Below are 15,782 nucleotides of genomic sequence, written 5' to 3'. Positions count from 1 at the left end.
CCCCATCACTCTCAAATGTTTCCCTTCAGAAACAGCCGCGGTTAAGTCCTCTCACTGTTCATATATCCTATCGATTTCCCCCTCCCTATGATTTCTTCGTGGAAGCTATATATACCTGAACCAAGATCAAAGTCGTAGGTTTAGTTTGTACTTCTGCCAAATTTATTTCATTTGCTATGCTCACTACGGTTCTTCATACTCAATTGTTCAATACTATTGTCCTCCATTTCCTGTCCCTCTTACTCTCCACTGTATATTATTCTATAATTATCGTTCCATTAATCCGCGCTATCTTTCCATCTCATCTCCAGCAGCCCTAAGACGACATCAATATTTCCTTGAAATTTGAAGTCATGTTGCAGAATCTGAACAAGTTGGATGAACAAATAAGATGATACTGCCATTGTATATGAAGGTGCCTCTATGTTATTTATTTAGGCTTGAATTTTTATGCATGTCGTATATGAAGTCATCTACAGTAGCAGTGCGTTTAGTTCTCGAACGCTAGCCTCCTCTCAGGTGGTGTTAAGAGGCAGTCTAAAGCTCTCCTAAAGTTGTATTATGGACGGAAATAGCTCTGCAATTGTTACTTTTCTCCCTGCCGCCGCTTTCAAATATAAGTATTACAGTGGCTATTATTCCAGCCACTGAGTACCTTGTGACCAATTAGGGTCATAAGGTATGTGATTCCTAGATACGGCGCTATTTCATAGGCTAGTTGGTGAAATGTGCGAGCTGGTATTTGATCGAGTCCGGAAGATTCATCGCGACGAATGGTTTCCGGCCAGCGATTGAAAAACGGAAGGGAGAACGTAATTTGGTAAGCTATCGCAGACATTCGGCAAGATATTGTTAACAACGATTTGAAAGAAGGAATTTAATAAGTTGGCCTTTTCCAAACTGATGGTTACTCTTTCGCCTTTATCGTTTTTGAGTGAAATGACTGCTGACATATTTCCCTTAACCTCTCCGACATACGACCTACATGCTTCCGGATTCTCTTTCAAATATCCTGATTATATTCTCGTTATCAATTGGGTGATTGCTTTCCTTAATTCTTTCTTGGCATTCGCCCTAGATATCTTGTAACCGTGAGTGATCTCATTCCGTTTTCCACTAGAAATATCGTTCTTTATATTTGTTATATTGGCTTGACAGAGCCTTGGGAGTCTTAGCAATATCCTAACTTCCGCGTTCCACCATTTAGGTTACGTGTTGCCTTTTAGAAATTTACTTGGCATTAACTTGCTGCATGCTGAACGCGCGATCTCAAGTAAGTGATTCCGCGTGTCCTCAGTTTTTCGGTGCTTAGCAAATGAACTCCGCTACAAGAATTTAAACCATGAAAGCTCCCTTTTCTTCACGAGTAAACTTTTATTTAGAATATCGTATTTCTGACTGTATTTCAGGGAAATTCAGCGATCAGTACTCTTTGATCACTAATTCCTTTAAATTGTTTATATGCAATTTGGCCTATTTTTGGTACGTTCATTGCTAATAAATCAAGAACATTATTGCCTCTAGTTGGTGAAGTGACAAGTTAATCTTCAGAGTTAGACATGACAGACTGACTGTAGAAGCGACTCGCAGGTGTCTTAACCCCCCGTTTGTCAGTAGATGTACCCCAATCAGCAGGTGAGACATTGAGATCTCCTCCGGTTATAAAGCCTCGTTCGTTGTTACGGGTTGACTAGCTCTTGACCTTTTCGCCCGATAATGAATTAGCGCTGGTGGTCTGCGAAATGCGCACGTTGTGAAACGAGGATTGGATGAGCGCAAGAGTTCTTCATTGCAATTGCAGCAGCAGATGCCATCCCAATTACACTATACTTGCCGAATCGTTAGTTATGTGGTTGGTTGGACCCGGAAAAGGGTTACTATCACAGTAGACGAAACGTTCCCTCGTCGCGTAAACCGCTGCTTCAGCAATGTGCACCGGCATTGTAAATGAAACCTATCTTTGAATGAAACGGAAAATAAGAGCGTGCATTGCAGCAGCAGCACGGCAGCGATGTGGATAACATACCCAAAAAGGGCAATTCACTAGACCAGCACGAGGACCAGATTCTGACACGACTATGTAACCTTATTGAGGATTTTTTAATGAGAGAAATAGTACCCATGGACTTTCGGGAGACCAATCGTTCGGAAGTAAAAAAGGAAAAGGAACTTGGAGGAGACCGAGGGAAGACACAGTGGGGGGACAAGTGGAGGAGTGTTGCTATTGGGGCAGTAGGACCATCAGCGATGGAGAAACAAGAGCGGCAGATTGAAAGAATAGGAATGGCGAAGAAGGTTTCTATCAGAAGTAGTAACTACTTACGGTAAATAGGACTAGCACAGGCATAGAGAAGCGATTCATCGAAATGTTCTCTGTCGGATATTTACTAAGCATGTATTAAAATTGCAATGTAGAGTGTAAATGGATTGAGAGCATTTTGATTGGCAGTGGACAGCTGGAGACTGTGATAGAGGGGAGAATGTTGAGCAAACGAGGAAAGGGCAAGAATTGGGGTTGGACGAAAAGAAGGGAGTATGCGGGGATGAAGAGGGGCTTGTTGCAGAGCAGGAAGTTGGGCTGTGATTTGTTAGGAGAGGCAAGAGAATTATTTGTTAGTCTCTGAGCATCCGAGACCTGCCTTAACGGGTAGATTACCTGAAAAAATGTATAGTTATTGGTCGTCGTGAGACTTGGACGATGAGAGTAGGAGAGACACAAGGATTGGAGGAGGATGGAAAAGCGGAAGAAGAAACGAAATGGATGGAGAGTGACACGAATGAATAAATATCTCCTTCAAGAGGTGAGCGAAGAGAGGAGCCTATGGAGGGCACTCGTGTGAAGAAGAGGGAAATTGATCGGGTATGTCTAGAAGCAGGATAAGTATAGTTAACCGAAGACGCCGAGGAGGGAACTGTCCACGGGAAAAATAAAGGAGGAAGAGGCATGCAATGAGGAATGCGGGGGCGCAGGAAGATCGGAGGGAGCGATGAGATTGGTGGAAGGGAACGGGACGGCTTGGAGGGAGCCGCTCCGAACCAATCCTCGGGTGCATAACACGTGATGATGCTGATGACGGAAGCTGCGAATTAATTCCTCCGGGTCGGAGAACCGTAGTTTGCCGTGCGGAGTTCAAAGAGCCGCGCTGCGTTCCCTCCAGTCGTCCTCTCTGCCCCCCCTTCCCCCACCCCGCGGACCTCTCTGGGTCAGCAGCCTTAGGGGCCACGCGACGAGGTCCCGAGAATCGCGGGCGATTAGCGAGCGCCTCGCAGCGGGGACTCCGGGAAGCACCGTCTCGCGCGCCTCCGCCGCGCTCGAGAGTTCCCCCGCCCACCGCCGGAGGGCGCGAGCCGCCGCCACGGCCCCGCCGCGCCTCGTCTCATCTCTCGTCAGTCGAGTGGCAGGCGAGTGAGGTGTTGGTTATTACGGAAGCGGTGCACGCGTGCGAGTGTCCGCGAGCGAGTGTTCGGTGCTCGTTTGTCGACACGCTCCTTCGCCCCGCCGAGGGCGAAGGGTGCCCTCTCGCGGGCGAGGCGAGCAAGTCGGGATCCACCCCCGGGGTCGCGGTGCCAGAGGCCGTCTGCTTATCCGACACCGAACAGGTAAAGAAGCGCTCTCGGTTGGTGTGGCGTCTTCCTTGGCTCCGCGTGTGTGTGTTCCGGTGGTTGGGAACGGGAGAGCGACCATGAGGAGGCGAAAACAAGTATGAAAGGCGAGGTCAGCTTGGAAAATATTTCAAAAACGCAGTCGCTGCGTTACCGGGAATGGTCTAAACGGAGGCATTTTGACATCGCCAGCCCCGAAAGCTAACAGCGTGACATGTTTGCATTGAGACAACATAAATAACCCTCACATTTGAATAAGAAATAGACCTGCTTGAACGGTACGGAGGTCAAGGGGGTCACTTCGCCCTAGAATGTGCCCACTAAAAATGTTAGCAACACTTATTTTTTCATGCCGGCTATTACACCTGCCCGGAGTGCGCGTTGATGGTGCTCCTATGGAGGGAGGTGATGCCCCCCTGATGGACGGAGTTCGCCCCTCTTCGCCTGATCCCCTCGAACACGAAAATTGGACCCCCTCCCAAAATTCAACTTCATGGGGACGACACTCCCGTTTGCCTTCTTCGTGAGCCGATGCCGCGCCGGTATTTCATTGGTCCTTATTGCTATTGTGCGCCGCGGACTAAATATTTGGTCCAGGTGGGAACTGCGTCTCGAATTGACCGAGATTGAAGCCCGGTGATCCCACCTGCGGCGCTCATGAATTCTGACCGCTGGACGGTTGTTCACACTGGGGCGATGGACCTCCGCCCCCCCCCCCCCGGTGGGCTTTGTCAATTGTGGTCGCGAGCTACTTCTTTGACCTCGAGACTCGCGGAATGGTGAGGAAGTCAATCGGATTTTGTCATACATTTCGATTCGATTTTTGAGCAAATAACGGTGGGATAGATATCGTCGAAATTACTCGCAGAATTAACATGGAATAAATAATGCAAGTAGCATGAATGAGACTTCAGAAGTATGAGATACTCAAGACGGTGTAGTCCGATAGGTTCAGTATAGCATCACCTAGCGAATCTGTCGCCAAAATAACGGTGAGACTAGACCGGGATGACTAGTCGATTAAAATGTCACAAATCAATACTCGGGATGGGTAAGATGAGTCGTAAGTGCCTGGGTTCTTAGCGCCCACCGTCATCTGCTTGCAGACAGGGCGTGGACCATCAGCATCCATCCCAAGATTGGATTGCCAACTCCCCTCCCGCCCCTCTCGGCCCACGCGGTCCCGTCGCTTCACCTCCCTCCGCTCTCCGTCTCTCCCGGACAACGCACATTCGCCGTCTATGCCCAATCAGCCGCTCTCCACGGCGGCACTTCGCGCTGCCGCCCACACTCCTCCTCCGCATTATCTCTGCCCATTACATCTGCATGCATCTTTATCGCTTCGTCAGTGGTCCGCGTCTCACAGCAACAGGCGGGGAACTTCGAGTTCGGGGCTTTCCTATCGCGCCCGCCTTCTGAATCCACTGCGTCTCGATCTCACGCAACCGCGCGCTCCATGGTTTGGCGCCGCCGGTGAGTGAATCTCCACCCTCCCGCCCTCTTCGTCTCCCCCGTCACCCGCGGGAGGGCACTCACATCTCCGAGTCGAGCGGATCGACCTTATTCGGATCGCCTGGATGGCGGTCACATGGACCAATCAAGCTTCAATATTTCATCTCCAGACACTCGAAGCCACGGGGGGTGGGGGGTTGGGTGTCGGAGGGAACTGATAATGGCAGCTGTGATCGACTTCTCCCCTAACTCGGGACGGCGTGATTTACGACCTCGGAGGATTGAATGGGCGATCTGAGATTTACTTCCGGACGATCAGACCACCCCCGGCTGGACACAGACGAAGTCTCCCTTCGCGAGGGGAGTTACGCGTATTTTAGTATCTTTGGCGCAGGAAAAAATAACGATTATCGTTATTATTTGCGAAGCAGTTTCATAATTTACTGTCTCGCGCCGTGCGAAGATGGAACGAGCAATGGTAATAAAGTAATGAGGTACTTCACGAAGTAGTACTTGCAAATGTATAATTGGAGGCAATGGAGTGGTTTCTTTTGGAGGTCGTACTCTGGGCTTAGGGATATCTATTGCAGAGGTGATTGCGGCCGAGAGCAATGCGTGCAAATCTGGTTATTGCTGGTAAAATTAAAGGAAAGCTCGTATTTTTATTTATATTTCATTTATATTTATTTGGTCGTCATTCACAATGATTCTGTTAGGAAATTCAGTGTATAGTTATTCTTTCATTAATTTTAAATGATCTCTCTACCTTGGCGGTTATGTTTTGAGTGTGTTTGATCGAGAGAGAGAAGCAGTGAGTGAAAGTCAGTTACAACTTGCTTTATGTCAAGGATATAACGAGTAACGGCTAATTCGAGCAACCGTCCCGTGTTCTTTGCATCTCGTTATAGCCGAGTTCGACTGTGTTGTATTTGCCAGGGATTTCTTTATTCATCCCTGTTTTTTTGTGCCTTCTTTTAATACATTACCCATGAAATGAATTATAGAACTCACTCAACAAATGAAAATTCGGATCACAAAAGTTCTTATTAAGTATAATGTTAAATATCAGATATTGAGGACTCTACAGATACTTGGAATATGCTTGTACAGGCTTATAGCGGTGTAAGTAAATAGAATGTAGAACAATTGACGGTAGCAAGAAGTAAGATAGTACCAGGAGATGGTTTTTAAAATTCTGAGCGAGAATAGTGGGACGGGTACCGGCGAAGAAAAATGCCAATGACGCTCAAACCAGATATAAAGACAGTGGCGAACGAAGAGAATAAAAGGGCAAATAGAAAAATCGTGAAGAGTGTATGGATTGCATGAGCTATGATTCGGAAGGTGTTTGAAAGAAGGAAATGGAAGAAATGGGTTCGCTGTTCATGAAGAAACTACCAGGATGGGAGAAAGGGAATATCGTTTATGCTATTATTAGAGGTACAGCAGGTACGGTACTAATTGAAGAAGAGGTTGTGACAAGTTGGAAACAACAAGTACAGTAACCATATGATAAAGATGATTGGCTGGCAGTTTAAATATAGAAAGAGAATAAAATGTCGACAACGATAGCAAAGGACAGCTAGGAAAACTTGACTGCGATAAACGCACCAGCTCTCGTATATTCCCTCCTAATTTAATCAGCAACTTAGGATTCCTATTTCTCGAGTTGCTCATTACATTATTAGGAATGGTATGGATATGCGATCAATTAATTAACTAATTTATTAATTTAAGTACCCTGCAAGCCACCGTTAGGGGTTGTGGCAGGGGGTGAATACAAATCAGAATAATTTTAACCGGAATATGACCCTACCGCGGTCGGACAATCTTATTTTGATCCCTTATCGGTCGTGGAAAAAATGACCTCTTAAATCTATCTGTTCTGCACTTAATCTTTTTAATTATATTGACAAGATCTCTCCTACCGTACGATGGGGGTAATAATACATTTGCAACATCACTGCTAAAGAGACCTCCTTCCAATTTATGCAATAGATTTAATCTGTAATTTGACATTCGCTCCGTGAGTGATTCCCAGCCTAGCTCCTCTAATATTTTGGATACGCCACTACGTTTATCTTAAGAACGTTTTACAAATCCAGCTCCTCTACGCTCCAAGCGATCCAATTCGGCGATCAATCCAACTTCGTGAGGATCCCATATCCTAGCAGCATATTCTAAATGAGGTCTAACCAGCGAAAGATAACATTTCTCTTTGACCGTTTCATCACATTTACCCAGTACTCTTCTAATCAATCCTAATTTTTTGTTAGCCTGTCCACATATTCCCCGTATGTGTTTCGCCTTGGATAGATCGTGAGCGAGGGTAACGCCTTGGTATTTCATTGAGTCTACACATTCCATTTCGGTGTTCCCGTCGCAGTAGGCGTTTGAGCTAACTACATCTAGCACTTCTCTTTGTACCCAATCATTCAAAAAGTCTTCAATCCAACCCAGGATATTTTAATATATGCCTGTATGCTTGTAGTATTTGTGAGTAGTTTACTTTGAAGTACTTTATCGTGCATTGTTAAAATCTACAAAATCCGCGTCCACTGAAGCATTGCTCTATGGATGCAATGAACGGAAGGCGTAAGTCGTGTCTCGCAGGTTTTACTATGGCGGAAACCGTGCTGATTTTTCGTCAACTTTTGACTATCGAATGAAGAAGAAAGTGCAAAGATATTAATAAACCTTTATCACGATAATCTGATGGGGCGGAAAGTGCTGTGCGCGGAAGAGGATGGTTTAGAGTGTATGGGGTGAAATGCTTAACATGCATGTGAAAGTGCCGGGAAGTTTGGAAGGCAAGTCCATAAACTCTGTAGGAGATGCAACAGGAAAAGTATTGATTGAATTAGAAGTGATTCCAACAAGATGGATCGAGACGCGGAGGAACTAGACTGTATTATGGTCATTCACTCGCAGATCTGGTAGTACTTGGAATCATAAATACGAGGTTGGAGTAAAAGAGCAATGCTTACTTTGGGGATTATTAGTTAGTTCTCGGATGGGGCCGTAGTTTTGTTGAGCCGTAGCAGTACTGAGATCATAGTGGACAGCGATGGAAGAAACAGGCAATATTTGTTTATTTTTTGCTTTGTGGATTGGTTGGAAAGGTTGAGCAAATTGGTTAGAATTAATAAATGAAAAAAATATAAGGTCGATGTGCGGGGTAACGACCTCGTCTGCCAATTCAAGTGTCGCAGGTTCGATTCCCGCCTGGGTGGGTTTTCCTCCACCTAGGGTGTTTGTACTCTTCTCTATTTTTTTCACTGTTTTTAGTCTGATGTAAAGGCCAAAAAGTGCTGTTTTCGGACGAAGACTAAATGAATTGCAGGAATTAAAAGTAGATTGGAGGGAGAGGAGACTCATCTGCAAGCCGTACCTGCCTGCTCAGTTGTGAGTGGCGGATGGAGGTTGCGGTAACCGTCGTTGTTTCCTGTTTGTTAGGTCTCATTTCGCTCACAACAACTGGGAAGGAACTGTTTTTTTTTTCAAAGATCAGAGAGGATGTGAGTGATGTTGGTTGCCTCGATGTTGTCGCTTGGGGCGTGCGAGGGCGCCGCGGGGTAACGGCCACCACTTCGTGGTCATGGCAACGGATGCAAAGCGTCGAGCGAGGGGTAGGTCGCTCCGCAGGGGACGGGATAAAGGGTGGCGCCCAAGCAAGCGAGCGTCGCTTGGCGCCAGAAGGAAGTGCCCCTCGACGTGAAGGGTGTCGCGCGCATGGGGTTATGATGCGGACTGCCCTCCCTAAGGCGCGCACGTGTCGTGTCAGCGGTAAAACTAACGGCCAGACGTTGATACATTTAGCACTGGTGTTATGTTCCAGCAGATGGAAGGGAAGTGCTAAGTTACCCGGACTAGGTTGACCGCCGTTTCGAACGTATGCTTTCTATTTAGAAGTGATCCGCTGTAACTTGCAGACATACCATTTTAATGTGCGGTGTAATTATACTTAAATGAGTATCTTACCTTTGTGTAATACGTTACTCCTTTTCAGAGTAAAGTTTAAATGGAGTAAATCGAACGTTTGAAATTACCCCGAAGGATTGTTCTTAAACGTTGGATAGCTACCGAGGATGGATACGCAGAACGTATAAAAAGAGACGCTTCAGGCGTGATATGGTGGAATATCATAATTCATTTAAAATTTTATTTTGTGGAAAATTGCCAATTTTTAATTTTTTAATTAATCGTATAAATTCCAAAGAAACTGCGGGAGATGCCGCAACAGTAACTTTTAACGGAGTCATCCGCTAATGTGCATTTCAACGCAACAATTTCAGAGTGTAAAAATCATTCAGCTTGACTGGGATTCGAACCCAGATCCCTCAATATCCGGTCGAGTGCTTTAGCCACTTAAGCTACCGAGGAGTCCTCTTAAACTGAAATTTTTGGGGCTTTTAATTAATTAATTTTTGGGGCTTTTAATCGTACAACGTTACACAAACTAGAAATTTAAAATCCAGAAAGCCAAAGAGAAGCTGAAGATTAGCTTCTCACGGAATATGGTTACCGTGCAGAAAATTTGTTAACGTTGGTATTGGTATCAAAACTATAGGGGCTATTATCTTAAAAAATGTTCTCACCTTGGGGCTACTATTGTAAAAAATGCACTCAGGACGAGAACACTCGTAATTGAGAAGAATATGTGACGACCTTTTTAATGTATTTGATGGGATAATCGTTTAATAAGTAACATTGATGAAATTAAATGCTTTATTTCAAGTTAGTTTGGTCACATTTGAATTGGGCTTTAGGAGTTTAAGAGCTTACATTACGCAACAAGTAATCTGTCCGTTAACGTAGGTGTTGGATGACACAACAACCGAATAATTCTCTTGTCTCTTTTAACAAAACATAGTAACCCAACATCCTACCGTACAATGATCCCCTCTTAATCTCTGTGTACTTCCCCCTTCCCTTCATGCCGTCCAACATCCCTATTGCTGCCCCTTCCTCGTTTGCCTAATATTCTCCCCGCCATCACAGTCTTAAACACCCCACTGCTAATCAATACGCTTTGCATCAATCTTTCCTGCCTCCTTACGGTTTCTCCCAACCATCCCCTCTCCTCCTCCACTCTACCCAGCACTTCCTGCTCTGTTTTCCTTTCGGTCCATTGCACCTACTCCATCCTTCTGCACGCCCACATTTCGAAAGCCTCCCATCAACGCCTATCCTTCTGCTTCAGTGGCCATGTTTCCGCGACGTACATAACTACGCTCCTTATAAAATATTTTACGATCCTTCACAGTCTTTACATCCTTACTCAACGTCTCTCTCATCCGTTCCCTCCTCCTTATGAAAACTTCTCAGCCTCAAACAATTCTTCGTCTTATGTCCCTCTTACGTTGACCATTTTGGTCCAAAATTCTTCCAAGATGGGACTTCTACCAGCTCTATTTTTCCCCTCCATATTTAATGCCTAACTTAGCCTTTCTCAGTCTGGAAAACCGAATAACCTTTGTTTTATAAATATTGATTCTCGTCCCATATCTGTTATACTGAATTCCAATTCAATCAGCAATGCTTGCAACCCCTTGGCTGACTGACAAACTAGAGCTTGGTCATCGGCAAACCTGATTTAACGAATTCCCCGCCCACTTTCATTCTTATCTCCAGTTCTTCCCTTAATGCATTTAAAATGATTTCCACTACATATACGTTGGAACAGTACCAGTGATAATGGACAACCCTGCTTTACGACTCTTGTTAACACTGCCCATCCGGACTCCTCTAGGTCCCCCATTCGCACCTCAGCAGTCTACAGGGTCGCACTTAAAAGTGGTAGGACTGATTTTTTTACAAGAATTTTATTGACGATATACTTACGTCGACTTGATAATCTTCAAAGTATGCTCCTTGAGCTGCTACACACTTAGTATAACGTTGCTCCCATTCCCCGTACGCCCGCTGGAAATTTTCTTTGAGGATGCCGTTGATGACCCTCGTCGAAGCCTCTTGAACGGCCTTTATCGAGTCAAAACGTCGTCCCTTGAGCTGTCTTTTCATCAGGGCGAAGAAGAAGAAGTCCGATGGTGCCAGATCGGGAGAATAGGGTGTGTGCGGCAACGTGGCAACGCCGTATTTGGCCAGGAGCTGTCTGACGACGACCGCGCCATGGCACGGCGCGTTGTCATGATGAAGCACCCAGCAGTTTGCGATGGCCGGTCGGACTCTTTTCACGCGTTCTCGGAGGCGGGTGAGCACCTGCTCGTAAAAGTTCGCATTCACAGTCTCCCCTTTTGGGACAAACTCCTTGTGAACCACTCAATGACAGTCGGAAAACACAATCAACATCTTTTTGATTTGCTCATGCGAGCCTTTTTTGGACGTGGGGACGCGGAAGTGTGCCATTCCGCGGATTGTCTTTTCGTTCGACGCGGACAAAAAACTTGCTTCACTAAAAACGGTGTCCTCACTCAACGACAGCCCGCAGGCGACTGAGGTTGGTGTCGGTCTGTTGCTAAGAGCCCCCTCCACCTTACCCTGCCAGGCAAACCCCCCTCCACCGCTCCGTTCGCGCCAGAGAAAATCAGTCCTACCACTTTTGGGTGCGACCCTGTATATATGAAGTTAAGTAAATGCCTATAGACAATACTAGGAAAACTTCAGGAAGCTCCAAGAACGTTATTTCAGTTATAGGTAAGGGCTTGGCAGTGAGAAGACGTCACTATGCCGTAGCACCGTTCGATGTCAACTGTCACGTGAATTTCGTCCTTTTCTTATTAGCAGTTCCCATAGTTTCTTTTGCGGCTTTCGATATCCCTTTAGTGATATATTTCAATTTATCCTCAATAGTACTCATTTCCTTTTCCCCGCGCATGTTTCCCTCTACAGCCTGCTGATACTCCTTCCATGTCAATCCAGCTGATGTTCCTCCATTCCATTTCCTAACCCACTTGCCTTGCCTTATCTTTTCGAATCGGACGCTACACTTCATAGCTTTTAGATTGTGTCGACAGAGTCCGCATCCGATCCTCTATTGGAGTAAATTTAAATAGAGAACCATTGTAAATTTTAGGTCGAGGAGGAGGTGTTGCATTGTAAAAGTTATAACGCGAAGAATGATATATTGTATAACGTTATTATAATGCAAACGCTTCTTTGGGAGACCCCGTAATATCAATGGACATTGGTCCGGCAGCGGACAGCGGCAGAAAGGAAGGCGAGGTTACGCTCGAGGGACCCGGAGGCCACGAGGAGAGTGGGCAAGTGAAGGAGGGCTCCGTATTTGGAATTTCGCGGACAGGCATCGATACATTTGACATATTTCAACAACAGAAAATTGTATTTTTCGCCCAAAGTATGTAAAATTAAAATATTAATATTACAAAATTGATAATTTCAGGCTTGACTTCGTGGAACCTATTCACTGAGGAAAGAAAAAACTTCAGCTCTGTTAATTTTGCTTCATGTTTTAATCGTGTGACCCGGGTTTCAATTCATAGTATCATCTTCAAGTGAAGATGGATGGAGGAATTAACAAAGCTGAAAACCTTTTTCCCTTATTAATATTACAAGTTAAAAATAAAATATCCTTCATAGCGTACGAAAATTGATGAAGCAGATTTCCTATTATAGATATTCGGGTGACGGAGGGGAAAACAGTCGTATTTCCCGTAAATATTTCGAGATAAATAAAGCCAAGGCCTGTAAATCGTAAAGACGCATTGGATATACATGCGATGGGGGGTCAAGGAGCCGATGACCCCTTGAAACCCCATCGCATTCCACGGCCTCCTCCTAATTGTCTTGAAGGTGCTTGCGTTTTCCGTCGTTTGCAATTCAATAAGTGGCTCCGGTGATGCTTCCTATGTATACCTTAGTAATATTGACACCTTCTAAGGATATTTGCCAAGCACACGATACCAGGAACATTGGTTTAGCATTTATTTGAGTCGTGAAATAATGGAACGTCTCCGCAAGTTCGCGTTCAATTGTCGGTGTCCTGAAATTATAACTATTATGAGTAAAATGCAATATCATCTTAATGAGGAACGCGTGGTGTCATTGCAGTAATGAGATCACTAATCGAGAGGAATATAGATCTTTATAGATAGATTAATACGATCAGGACGAATTAGTCTGTTTCGGAGAGAGCGTGAAAGAGTGAATTGGGTAGAATCAATGTATGATTTACATAGATTAGGAATTACTGGAGAGATAGGAGGCTTATCAGCAACCTTTACCTGTCTCAGACTGCTCAGGTGCGAGTGGGGAACGGGGAGTCCGGATGGGTAGTGTTAGGAAGAGGTGTAAGGCAGGGTTGCCCATTATCACCGTTGCTGTTCAACCTGTATGCAGAGGAAATGATTGAAGAAGCATGGGAAGAACTGGAGGTAGGAATGAAAGTGGGCGGGGATTTCGTAAAATCAGTTAGGTTTGCTGAAGACCAAGCTTTAGTTTGTCCGTTAGCCAAGGGGTTGCAAGCATTGCTGAGTGAATTGGAAATTCAGTGCTATAGATTTTGAATGAGCATCAATATCAATTAAACAAAGGTTATGCGATTTTACAAGTCAAACATTAAAATAGGCGGGCAAAAACTAGAGCAGGTAGAACAGTTAACGTATCTCGGTAGTGTTTTGGACCAACCCGGTCAAAGTAGAAGGGACGTAAGGAGAAGAATTGCGCTAGGCAAAGAGGCTTTCACAAGGAGAATGGAGTTAATGACAGGGACGTTGAGTAAGAATGTTAAGAAAAGGCTCGTAAAAACTTTGATGTGGAGCGTAGCTACGTACGGCGCGGAAACGTGGTCACTGAAGCAGGAGGATAGACTTGAAGGCTTTTGAGAGATGTGGATGTGGAGAAGGATGGAGAAGGTGAAATGGACAGAGAAGAAAACAAATGAAGTGCTGGATAAGGGGGGGCTAGAGGGGATGAGATTGCTGGGAGAAATCATAAGGAGACAAGTACGAGGGATGAAAAGTGTATTGATCGGCGGTGAGATGTTGAAGACTGTGATAGAGGGGAGAATGTTAGGCATAGGAGGAAAGGGAAGGAATAGGATAGGGATATTGAATGGGATGAAAGGAGAAGGTGTCGTCCTGGACGGTTTACCATCCGATACTGTTAAGGTCACGTCGCTTGTACCACAAGGAAGTGCCTTAGGCCCCCACTCTTCCCTTATTTACATAATTGACCTCAGTACCGTGATTAATAGCCAGCTCCTTCTTTATGCTGACGATGCGGTGACTTATGGGGACATTCGAAGTCGCGTAAGCTAACGACTTAAACGCAATTCAGACTTGGTGCGATACATGGCAATTGGAATTAAATTTGAACAAAATGCCTTTTAATATTGGGAAAGGAGGAATTCCCTCCTTTTTAGTTACAAAGTGAAACAAACAGAAATCGCGAGGGTAGATTCCTTTAAATACTTGGGTGTAAAATTTACTCACGATCTGTTCTGGGGAAAGCACATACAAGAAATATGCGGTCCTGCTAATAAAAAATTGGGATTTGTAAAAAGAGTGCTAGGTAAATGCGACGAAAAAGTGAAGGAACGAAGTTTTCTTGCCCTATTCAGGCTCCACGTAGAGTATGCTGCCAGTATATGGGATCCTCAGGAGATAAAGTTGGTTTCGGAATTAGATCGAGTTCAGCGGAAGGGGGCTAGATTTGTCAAACGTTGTTATGACCAACGCAGTAGCGTAACTACTTTGCTAGAAAATTTAGGCTGGGATTCCCTTACACAGCGGCGTTTACAATATAGATTAAACTTATTAAAAACATTTAAAGATGTGTCCTTTTCCGATGACATTAAGAACATAATACCAACCCCAGCGTATTACGGGCGGAGGGATCACGAATGTAAAATTAGAGAGATTGACTGCAGGACTGACAGGTTTAAATGGTCATTTTTTCCAAGAACAATAAGAGACCAGAATGCTTGTAATCGAAATCCCCCAGGAATCAGCTCGACACTATAAGTATTATATTTCAAAGTAGGAGTGCGCGTGGTTATATTTTTATGTTCCCCCCACCCAGTTGAAAAACCCTCACCCCTTACCCTCTCCTCCTGGTACTGCACCCCCCGCCACACACCTTTTTGGTGTCTCGGAGGGTATTGATGTAGATGTCTAAAACAAAGATTAATATTAATGAAGTTTTCTCGGGTCTTCCACTGGGTCGGGGCATCCATGTAGACATTAATTCTAAAAAAATACGTATTGCATCTCTACATATTACATTATACAAAAATAAATATTACATTATGATCCGTATTTCCCTTCCTGGTGAATATTTGGAACGGATACGCGCTTTGAAAAGGAATCATTAAGTGCGAGTATCGTATTTAAAACTTTGTTCGAGACCTTTTCCCGAAGAAAGATTTCGTCGAGAGCAGTCCGGCTTGACTCGGACGATATGCCTTCGAATTTTGAATCTGTGGAACACTTATGTATAAAAATGTATCAAATAGGGTGGAAAAATATTAGACGACAAGGATATACCGAAGAGCGCTTAGAAAATGAAATATGATGAGTGCATCTTAGGAACTATTTTCTCGGGATTATCGAATGCGTTGCGTCACCAAGGGAGGAGATCAAGCAAGCAGATTTCAACTTCAACACTCAAGTCCTCGAACTCGAAGTGCACGGTGGTAATTAATCAGCGAGGCCATTACGCCTCAATACGTTCGCTTTGCACTCCACTGCGCTTCCTCCGCGATCACCCGCACGCAAAATAGGCCCACCGAAATTAGTGGCACTCGG

General features: G+C 44.9%; 1 protein-coding gene across 1 annotated transcript in view; it reads left to right on the top strand.

Moving 5' to 3' along the window:
- Nucleotides 1–3,412: 3,412 nt before the first annotated feature.
- The window catches only part of LOC139689339 (extracellular sulfatase SULF-1 homolog), a 289,901-nt gene continuing 277,531 nt past the window's right edge, over nt 3,413–15,782 (top strand). Inside the window, exon 1 of the mRNA XM_071586423.1 lies at nt 3,413–3,600. The gene's annotated coding sequence lies outside the window, so the exon portion shown is untranslated. The remainder of the gene's footprint in view (nt 3,601–15,782) is intronic.

Source organism: Hetaerina americana, unplaced genomic scaffold (genome assembly GCF_022747635.1).
Source record: "Hetaerina americana unplaced genomic scaffold, ioHetAmer1.1.p SCAF_22, whole genome shotgun sequence".
Taxonomy (NCBI): Eukaryota; Metazoa; Arthropoda; class Insecta; order Odonata; family Calopterygidae; genus Hetaerina; species Hetaerina americana.
The sequence above is the reverse complement of the archived record's forward strand: the minus strand, read 5'-3'. Positions and strand labels throughout refer to the sequence as shown.